The following is an 11,554-nucleotide window of genomic DNA, read 5'->3' on the forward strand; positions in this document are numbered from 1 at the left end:
GCTTTCCGTCCATGGCAGGGTCTAGGATGCTGCTGGGTCTCCTGCCTGAGCTCTTTGGCCTCTCCCATTGGAGTGGAGAGGGACACGAGTGAGTGGGGCATGGGGGTGGCGGGGGCACAGGGGTGGGGAAAGAAGAGTATTAGTGGAGGCAGGAAGGCGCAGACGTCCAAACTCTCCTTTACTGATGTCGTGGTCTTTGCCTGGGACACCGTTTCAAGGTCTGAAGGAAGCCAGACTCTTCCCTCATCAAAAATAATACCCTTTTCCAAAAGACAGAGAGAGAGAGAGAAAGAGAGCAGAGAGCAGGAGGAAAGAAAAGCGAGAGACAGACCAAGGAGGGCAGAATCCTAAATCTGGGCTTATTTTAGGACATTAGGTCGTATAATTTAAGGCAGACCCAAAGAGTCTGCTCGCTAGACAATGTCTGTCTCATGGCTTCAGCTCAACAATTTTAACATAAACCATAGAGTGCTTAATCTATTTCTCCTTTTCTGCTGTTTTTATCTGGGATGGCAAAGCCCAACCCCGGCCTCTATCTGGGCTTCCACTAAAACTAACCCCTCTGGGGTTCTGGCTCCGTACACACGGGACAGGGTGCCTGGCAAGGGCTCAGAGTCCGGGCACAGGCAGCCCTAAGGGATCTCAGCTCTGGCCTGATTTTTGGAGCAAGAACGGCCCTTTGGGTACATGCTTCCCTTCCTGCTAGTGACGTTCACTGGAAAGGGGCTTCTATTGTTTTATTTACTTATTTACTTTATTTATTTATTTACTTAAGTATAGTTGATGCACAATTGTTACGTTACTTGCAGGTACTCGACATAGTGATTCCGACATCGTGTGTTATGTTGTGCTCACCACCAGGGCAGCCAGCCCCTGTCACCCCACGGCGCGGTTACGATAGCCTTGACTCTGTTCCTTGCGCTGTACCTTCACCCCCCTGGCCGATTCATCCCATCACAGGAAGCTGGTACCTCCCACTCCCCTTCACCCATTTTACCCGTCCCCCCACCAGCATCCTAAATGTTTAATGCCTAATGACTTTAAGAACTTTGGTGCAGGCGGTGAAGGGCTCGCAAGGCCAGAAAGAGTTACAGAACCATAGAGCAAATCTCCCTCTCCACTCACACTCCCCAATATTGCAAAACAAAAGGATCGCCAGGGGAGGGCTGAGAGTTTTGTGTCGGATCCGCATGGCACCACACTGGTGCCCAATTCCAAACTGTCACAGCTCAGTTTACAGGGCCAGATGAGAGGGTTATATGCAAATCGTTCTGTTAATTGGAACAGCACATTTCCTTGCACTTTTTTTTGGCCCCTCACTCTTCCCGCTGGATGTTAGGGTCGGCAGTGAGCGCGTGTGTGTGGCCCCCTTGGCCAGGCGCCCCCTCTCTGGTGACTTCCATGTCTCGGGAGTTCGGCCGCGGTGTGCAGATTACATAAACAGGTGAGCAGATAAACCACAGGGCTAAACGCTCTCGATGACTGAGCCAGTTTTTAATTCTGTTTTGTATCAAAGCCATAATTACTGTTGTGGGATATTTCCTATCAACGATTATACAGCTTTTGACAATCACATTGTATGCAATTGTATAAAAGATCACGTGTGTGGGTGTCTGCTTTCCACCTGAGCGACTCGGAAAGGGGACCTGGAGTCGGCTGTTTGCTTCACTCCCGACCGTCAGGCTTGTGGAAATTCCCACTGCCTGGGTGTGGTCCTGAGGACAATGTGAGAATCTCTGAGCTCTGCACTTTGCGAATCCTGAGTGCCAGGGAGTGCTAACGGCAGCAATTTTTCTTTTTTCTCAGTTGCACGTCTGAGGTGGCTGTGGTCTGTGTGGTGGGAGGTTTGTCAAGGAGAGGCGGTGGCAGGATGAATGTATCCCCCCGCAGAAGCCCACCTTCACCGTCCGGAACAGAGGCTTCCAGGGCCCAGCAAGGCAAGGAACGAGCCCTGAGCCTGGGCCCTCCTGGGGTGCTCCCAAGACTTAGGCACTGGGTCCCAGATCTCACCTATATCTGGGGAAAGTCAGTTTTGTGGAGTAGGGCTGACCATCGAAACTTCCAGCATAATGGATTCTTTCTCCAACTGTCAAGGATCAAATCATATAATCTGGGCTGTTCCTCCAAGACTGTTCCCAAGGAAATGTGAGTTCTGGCAGCAGAGGAAGCAAATTGGAAATTACAGATTTTTAACAAAAAAACCCATAGTCTTCTTCAGAATCAATTCCTCAATAGAATTCAGAATACCCATTCTAAGTGATTCTTGTTTCAATGCATCCAATAAGAGAACCCTCCAAAATCAAGCAGAAAGTCATAGTTTGTGGGTTGGTGAGGCTAGGCGGGAAGCTGGCGCTACTGTCCCTTTTTGTTTCATAACTACTTCCCCGACAGTCTGGTGTCTCATGCTATCTGCCCAAACGTGCTGTCCTGGGGGATTCCAAGGGCTCATGAGAATTTGTGTTTGTAGATGTCCTATGTGCACAGACACTCGCACCATGACAACCACACAGCCCAACAGGACCCTTTGCCCCGACCACCCTTGTGTGCGTGCTTGGACTGTGGGGCCATGGGTCAGGACTCCGACGATCAGGGCAGGGTCCACACGTAGTTGGCAAACCTCTACGGGGGCGTGACTTGGAAGGGCCATTCCTAGAGGACCCTTCCTGTGAGCTGCCATGGTTCTGTCCAGCTGTAGGAAGATTCATCCTGAGCAAGAAGAAAGTCCAGACCAAGACTTCTGATCAGGACCAATATAGTCACAAGTATGTGTTAGACATGGACTACAACTTGAAATTGACATTTGGTTTTACTTGAATCATTTGAGGACTGCATGTTACAGGATCTTTCCCAGGGTATTTTAAAGCTTACAGAAAACTTACAGATACATGTTCTCCTTTCTTTGCCATGGCTTCCTCATCTATTGAAGTTGAATAATGGTCCCTACTCAACCTATTGGCATTTGGGGGAGTAGATAGGATTGGTCCCTGCTATACAGATAATGGGTGTCCAGCTGGGAGTGGGAACCACAAGATACTTTGTAGGGCCACTACATTTCCCCCAAACCAGTGTCCCCTTAAAGAACCCAAGGTTCAGGGAGCAGTGATTCAGAGGAGCCGTCCCCCTCCCTTCCCCAAGGTCAATATCAGAGCAATTGCAAGGAAGGTGCAGAAGCAGGGAGACCGAAAACCTCGTCATTCTATTGCTCTGGCAGACAAGGTGGCCAGTGAGGGCCACCCTCTGTAGTCCCGGATCTGTCCACAGTTCAGAGGGTTGGTGGGGGCAGGGAAGGAGGATAGGAATCAGACCTGGCAGGGGCTATGGCTCAGGTAGCCGTGTCAAAGCTAGAGAACTGACCGGACACAATGCCCTGCTCTGGGTACTGGTATATTGGACCCGCCATCCAATCACACCACCCAGGTTGCTATGTCATTAGCATATTCCTTTGGCATCTTCTAGACCATTTCAAATTTTCATTTTGAAACAAAAACAAAACTTTTGATTACTATTTGAGTGAGACAGACCAGCTTTCCCGTCATTTTTAGAACCCGAATTAAAAACAACATCAACAAATTATCTTGAGGACAAACTCTCCCCCCCCCACCCCCAACACATATGTGGGAATTCTAGAATCTTGGGATTATCATCAAATCTGGAGGTTTTCACNTTTCCCGTCATTTTTAGAACCCGAATTAAAAACAACATCAACAAATTATCTTGAGGACAAACTCTCCCCCCCACCCCCAACACATATGTGGGAATTCTAGAATCTTGGGATTATCATCAAATCTGGAGGTTTTCAAATTTTAGCAGAATTTATCCAAAAAGGAAAATCTTATGTCAAATCTTAATCTGTGAGACGATTAAAATTAGGTCCACTCCGATTAAAGCAGGAACAGAGGCTGGGAAGTCCAGCCTCTCACCTCTGCCTCTTTTCTCCCAGAAGTGTCCTCTGGGGCTCAGAGATTCTCTGGCTTCATTTTTTTCTTAGATTTCTTTCCTTTTCCACCCTCCCTGCAGCTGGATGTGAAAGATTCCAAGATGGTAAAGACACAATATGGAAGGAGCCTGAATCCTGGAGTCACTGCTTGGAATAAGGTCCCCATCAGATCCTCTAACTCACACTGGATTTTGAGCAAGAAATGAACTTTGGTTAACATCTGTCTTCCTGACTAGGTGGCAAGTTCCCTGAAGTCAGAGAGCTTGTCTATGTTGTACAGAGCTTTCATTAGTCAGGGTAAGACATGCTAGCTTCCGTGACAAACAACCCTCGAGTCAATGGCTAAATGCAATAAGAGAATCTTTCCCAACAGCTACCTCCCTAGGGCACACCATCATTGTTTCTTAGATGGATTATCCTGATGGCCTCCTGACTAGTGTTCTCAACACTGAAGCCACATGATTGATCCCTTAAAGCCTGAGGTGAGACCATAGCACTTCTCTGTCAGAACCTTCCATGGCTCCCATCGCATCCAGAGCAGAATCCTCTGTGGCCCCAAATTCCCTGACTTGCAGATACCACTCCCTCAGCTTCTACCTACTGTCCTCTTTGCTCCTTCTGAAACATGCCCAAAGAATCCCATTTCAAGGCTTTTGTACTTTCTCTCCCGTCTGCCTAGAATATTCCTTCCCCACATACCCTCATAATGCACATCCTCAGGTCTCTGCTGCAAGGTCACCTTGTCAGAGAGGCCCACGCTGAACATTCTATGCAAAGGCCCTCCTACCCACCCACTCAACCCCAGCCCTACACTGGGTGCTTCCGGCTCCTATCTTCACTCTTCCCTCCATTTCAAGCCCCATGAAGGCAGTGGCTTTCTCTTGTAGTTCATTGTTCTTTGGGATAGCACAAGCAATAGGTCCTCAATAAACATTGTTGAACGAAAGGTGGAATACAGAATATATAATTCTTTTAAAGAAGGATTGTGGTATAAGACAGCTTATGATACAAAATAAAATCTGTGTGGATTTGGGGTCAGAGAAAGTTTCACTGAGGTCTCTGCATTTGTGGCCACCATTTGGACCTGACAAATGGTTCAAAGAGCTGCAGGACCTCAGAACGCGTGCTCGGGAGCGGTGAACTTCCTAGACACTGAAGCAGGGGTAAGATTGTGGACCAGCTTTTCCTGCATGTGGCTGAGTTCACACCGTATCGTAGTTCTTCTTTTCAAGCTTTTATGAAGGAGTATCATCTTTCCTCATGTGAAAAAGATAAACACTAAGGGAAGGGTTTGCAACAGAGCCAGAGAGAGCCCCCCGCGTCCTCAGTGTGCCCTTCCTGCCCAGCTGCCCTGCAGAATAAGGGCTCCCGGGGAGGCAGCCTCTTCTGTTCCATGGAACCCCACCCCTTTCCTAGCCTGGCTGAGGGATCTAGAGTGGGCCTCTTGATACATGAGGTGAGCCAATCTCATTTTCTGCCTTGGGAATATCAAGTCAAAAACACGAAAATTGCTGAGTGTCTGGAATTATTCAGAGAGAGAATTCTGAGGTGGAATAGATTGGAAAGCAGTTTTGGTTGCTAATTATAATTGAAATCAGTGCCTTCAAGGGAATAAGCACAGGTCCCAAAAGACTGTGGAGAGACAGGAAGAGCACATGAGGAAGGGGAAGTTGCGCCATGTGTGTTCTCCCGCTGGGGCCATGGGGGAGCCGAGGGCACACCTGTGGGTGACCAGACAGCACAACTACACACGACAGCCTGACTGTGGCAAAACCATGTGCAAATGACTACACCCCTTGGGCCACCTGTGAGGAGGTCTGGGGAGAGCTTGGGAGGCACTCTGGACATGAGGTTATCGAGACTTTGAGGATAAATAAAAGTGTTCAACCCTTATCGCTAAGAGAAGCCCCCTGACCCCTTGATCAATCTCCTGATTACATCCCTCCTGGAAGGAGCTGTGTCTGCACAGGCCGCTGTTTTCTCTGTTTCAGTTCCGGATTATGATATAAGTTGGCCTGGGGGAAAGTTCTCTAGGCCCTTCCTCTCCCTGGGCTGCTGAGCCCTGCAAGGAGGAGCGGCGAGGATGTGGAGCAAGGAGTAAAGAAATCAGACTCCTGGCAGTGGAGAACCTGAGGCCCAGAGTGTTCCAAGGAGAGCTGGAATCCCAACAGTCCAGAGTAAGCCGCGCTTAAAAGGGAAGTATAAAAACATAGACCAGAGGGTTGAACCCGTTTGATGATGATAATAATTTTAATGTTCTGATTCCTGGCTGCATGGTTCCAAATTTCTTTCTCTTTCTACACTGGATTGCCTCTCAGTTTAGAGAAAGGGAAAAGGAAGCTGGTATGCAGACAACAATACCAGTCCCGCTAGTTGTAGTTAATGGTCACTGAGTAGTCAGCACGTGGCAGCTATGTCCTCAGCAGTTTAGTGGTTTACACAGCAATTCTCCCAGCGGTCCTGGTGTGGGCAGTGCTTTTATTATCAACCCCCTTTCTGCAGATAAGTATTGTGGGGGGAGGAAAAAAAGGAAAGAAAGAAAGTAAAAAGGATGGAGGGTGTAAATAAAAAAAGGAAGGGTAGGAGGGAAGAAATAAGGAAGAGAGGGAGGGAGGAAGGAGAATAAATACTCATTTGTGGTTGCACAGCGAATAAATAAAAGAATTAAAAGTCAAGCATATAAATGGCCAACAGACACATGAACACATCACAGGGAAATACAAATCAAAACCACAATGAGACACCACCTCACGCCGCCAGAATGGCTAAAATGAACAAGTCAGGAAACAACAGATGTGGGCAAGGATGCAGAGAAAGGGGAGCCCTCCTACACTGTTGGTGGGAATGCAAACTGGAGCAGCCACTCTGGAAAACAGTATGGATGTTTCCTCAGAAAGTTAAAAATAGAACTACCCTATGACCCAACAATTGCATTACTAGCTATTTATTTATCTGAAAGATATAAACATTGTGATTTGAAGGGACACCTGCACCCCAGTGTTGGTAGCAGCAATGTCCACACTAGCCAAACTATGGAAAGAGCCCAGATGTTCATCAACCGATGAATGGATAAAGAAGATGTGTGTTATATAACACACACACACACACACACACACACACACACACACACACACTGGAATATTACTCAGCCTTCATGAAGAATGAAATCTTGCCATTTGCAATGATGTGGATGGAACCAGAGGGTATTATGCTAAGGGAAACAAGTCAGTCAGAGAAAGACAAATACCATATGATTTCACTCATATGTGGAATTTTAAGAAACAGATGAACAGAGGGGAAGGGAAGGAAAAATAAAATAAGACGCAAATTGAGAGGAAGGAAAACCATAAGAGATGATCAACTCTGGGAAACAAACTGAGGGTTGCCGGAGAGGAGGTAGGTGGGGGGATGGCGAACTGGGGGATGGGCATTAAAGAGGGCACATGATGGAATGAGCCCTGGGTGTCCTATGCAACGGATGAGTCAGGAAATTCTACCTCTGAAACTAGTAAAAAAAAAGAAGAGAAAAGAAGAGAAGAGAAGAGGAAAAGAAAAGAAAGAAAAGAAATGAAGAGAAAAGAAAAAAAGAAAAGAGAAAAGAAAAGGAAAGGAAAAGAAAGAAAAGAAAAGAAAAGAAAAGNAAAGAAAAGAAAAGAAAAGAAAAGAAAAGAAAAGAAAAGAAAAGAAAAGAAAAGAAAAGAAAAGAAAAAGGAAGTCAAGCAGCCTGAATCCCGAGGCCGCACTGTGCATGGTATGAAGGTGCCCGGATGTGGCTATTCCAGGCGACAATAACAACACTTCTCCGTGGCTCAGCCTTCTACTATGCATCTTACTGGGACTGACCGCAGAGACAAACCCCAGACTCCTCCTGCTGAGGCCCGTGGGCCGCCAATCTTATGTTTCTCTGGGCTTTCCTCTGACCCCTCACAAGCACCTGGACAGATGGAAAGCTGCAGCTCCAGGCTCCGTGCTACCTGAAAGTACCCATTTCTCCATATTATTCTAATTAGAGATGCTAGACCCTTCATTTACGGACGCTTTGTTCAATGGAAGGGCAGCATTCCAGGCATTGTATACGTATATACGTGCTACTTAACCCGCTTCCTCCTGGTCAGATGTTACCCAAAGCAAAACATCCCAGGTAGGAGCCTCCTCTCTTTTCTCCATAACATCTACCCCAAGACACCTGCGACCACCTCTGCATAATGACTTGATGTCCGTAACTTCAGTTGCTTCCCTGGCCCGTTGTCAAGGCTGGGGACACCAGGGCTGAGATGTGTCCACACCATGTGCACCCTGAAGCCATTCCCTTCCAAGATCTTACCAGCTCCAGGCACTGCTGACGAGCAAGGGGCTGTGCCCGACAGCCTGAGGACCACCGACTGCTGTCCTCTCTCCAGGCTAGGGGACACTCTCTCTCCCTAACTGCTTTCCAAGTTCTCCTCCCTCTGAGACGCTCCTCCCCCAGGCACAGTCCTCCTGCCTTGGGCTCTCCTGGAACAAAGGAAGAGGGATTAGCCCCAGTTTTTTGCGTTAAGTCCTGTACATGCCCTGGACAAGAGGAGGCACAGATTGCCCGGTTCATTCTTTAAAGTGAGGTGCCATAGGGAGAGAAAAGGACAAAGATCAGAAGTCAGTTCCCATCCCAGAAAGTTTCCTTTCCTGGTGCTTGTTGTTGTTGTTGTTGTTGTTTTTTTGTGGGGGTGGGGGTGGGGGTGGTGATTCTCTTCATTGCTACCAAAAGCACCAAACTCAAAACATCAGTGAAGTGTGGTTTCAGGGACTCTTCCCTTCTCTGGAACTTTCCTACAGCTTCCTCTTGCTGGATCTCTAAGGCATCCCATGGCCTTCATTCAGCTGATGTAGGAATCCACGTACCCCTTCTCACAAGCACGATGGCATGCTGCAGAGAGACCGGGCACAAGGCCGTGTTTATTTCGTGTACATATCTAACCACAAGGACTTATCCAGTCTGGGGTCCCCGGAGGGAAGAGAAGGCTGGGTGTCAGATTACTCTTTTTGCTTCTTCAGATTACATCAGAGCATTGTTTCTGTCCTTGTAGAGAGAGGGAAAAAACAACAACAAAAACAAAAAAACTCCTACAGCATTCCCTTCTCTTTGCCCAAACCAATGAAATGGCAGCTGACGCCCTCAGGCTCGGGTGTGACTCGCAATCTGCCTGGCATCTCCTTTGGTATGGAGGCACCGTGACCTTACTGGGCTCTTGGCTCCTGGCACCCTCCCAAACCCGGATGCACTATACGACCCTAAATAACCCCACTTCTGTGCTGTCTGACGCAGAGAGCATTTCTGTGATGAATTACCCATGCACCGATAATCAAATAAATCTTTGTCTTACTACCTGCAGCCGGATGCCCTGCAAAGTGTCCCAGGTCACAGCACAGATCAAATTAAGGCCCAGAATCATGGGTGGGATGGACAGCTCAGGCATGGCTCTCTGGGGCCACACTGACATACACAGCCAGTTCTCCTGGCCAGAGTGAGGTTTTTGGGGGGACATAACCATTGCCAATGCTAGTACCTAGGTAAGGTTCTAGGCAGTGGCAAAGCACCAAGCGGGTGGAGAGAGAAGGAATGAGAAAATAAATCAGCTTCCTCTGGCAAAATTCAAGATATAGCTTACCCCAAATCCTGCTCTCAGAAAAGGGCAGAATTAGGGGCTGCCTGCTGTCTGCCCCGCCCCCAAGATAGCAGCGGATGCTTCTTCCCCCTTTCCTGACAGAGAGTGCTATCACAAGGCGGGAACCAGATGGCTGCCTTTATAATTCTTTTTTCTTTCTTCTTCTTCCTTTTTTTTCCCCCTTTACTGCAATACTAAAGCCACCATAAAAAAGCAAAGTTGAACAGACAGAGCTAATAATATAATCATTCAAAACATCTGCAAACAGTGCAGATGGGCCATTTCTGTGTGCAGAATCATCGGTGAAAGACCGCCTCCCCATATGGGCAGTTCCAGAAGCTCTGCGTTGCCCAGGCTCTGTCCCTTACCTTAAGAAAACCTGCACCGAGTATACGTATGCTTTTTATAGTCGAGCCGAGGAACTGATGGCTGATTATTTATGTCCTTCTGGTATGTCTTAGAGTCAGGCAACCTGCAAATGGCCTGTCCACGGCGGCTCCCCAGGTGCCAAGGACCCGGGCTGAAGCCATGTCTGCAGTCTGGACACAAACAATGGCTATTGTCTGACGGTGGACCCATCACCAACACCATCATCTTCCCGCTCCCTGGAAATAAACGATCCTCAAAAGCCAACAGCCTTACTCTCCATTCCTCGCTGAAAGCATAAAATGGGAATTTGTAGAGGAAGAAACATTTTACTCTACAAGCCTCATTTTGTTCTCTCTCGGAGCACCTTCCTCGCTCTGCTTCTCCCGGTTTCCTGCAATGGAAGCCAATTGCCAGGAGGAAAGGGAGTCACTGGGGGACTGTGCCGAAAGCAGGCTGTCCCTCCACCCCAGGGTCCGTTCTTGAAATCAGGCACTCCTCCATCGCCCCTGTTTTACACAGGGGGAGACTGAGGCACGGAGAGGCCAGGCAATTTTCTCAGGTGGCAGAGGCAGAGCCGGTCTCTCCATTTGGAAGCAGGCACTGAGAGCGGGGTCCTCCCTCACACCCCCGCCCCTACGCTGAGCTGGCTCCATGCCCGTGTCACGTTCCCTGTGGGTGAGCACAGATGGGTGGGTGGGGGTGGGCCAGCACTAAAGGTAACCGTGCCTGCCAACAGGAGAGAAGCAACCGCAGAACCTGTTTTCTTTCAGGCAAGCTGGGCGGCTCCGCTCTGTACGCATTGGTGAATGGCCCCTGCGTGTCAGGCAACCGCATGGACACTCGTGGGAGGGAGAGATGGTCAGCCTGGGTCTAGGTTCTCAGAGAGCTCCCAGGTCACTAGGGCGGATGTGTTTGAACCACATAAGACAGAACCAGCCCTAAGAGAAGGCTGTATAACCATCATTCAAGTGCTTGGAGGATGGAGAGTTTAAAACCAGGATTTAGCTGAGAAAATCAGAGAAGGCTTTCTGGAGGAGGGAACATAGGAGATTTTTTTTTTCTTTTTAAATATATGTGAATCCATTCACTTCTTTCTATCACTGCCTCCACCATCAGGGTTCTACATGTCCTCATCTTTCATCCCACCCGTGGGCCATTTCCATTGGCTCCTTATTCTCTCTTCTTGCTTTGTCCCCAAGCCGTTCTTCACGCTGTAGGCAAAGTGAACATTTTAGACCACAACCTGAGCATGTCAGCCCCATCCCTCATTTAACATTTACCAGTGGCTTCTCATTGGTTGAATCAAACAAATACTCAAATCCTAATATGGGGAATTATTTAGGATGCTTTGGGCAGCAAGTGACTGTAACAGAATCAACTTAAAATGACTTAAACAGCAAGATACTTTATGATCCTATATGAAAGTCTGGAGGTGAGAAATACTCGGATTTGATTAATTTGGTGTTTCAGCAATAGCATCAAGGATGGACCTTCAGGGGCGCCTGGCTGGCTCAGTTGTTAAGCATCTGCCTTCGACTCAGGGCGTGATCCCAGCGTTCTGGGATCGAGCCCCGCATCAGGCTCCTCCACTGGGAGCCTGCTTCTT

Source organism: Ailuropoda melanoleuca, chromosome 12, assembly GCF_002007445.2.
Source record: "Ailuropoda melanoleuca isolate Jingjing chromosome 12, ASM200744v2, whole genome shotgun sequence".
NCBI lineage: Eukaryota > Metazoa > Chordata > Mammalia > Carnivora > Ursidae > Ailuropoda > Ailuropoda melanoleuca.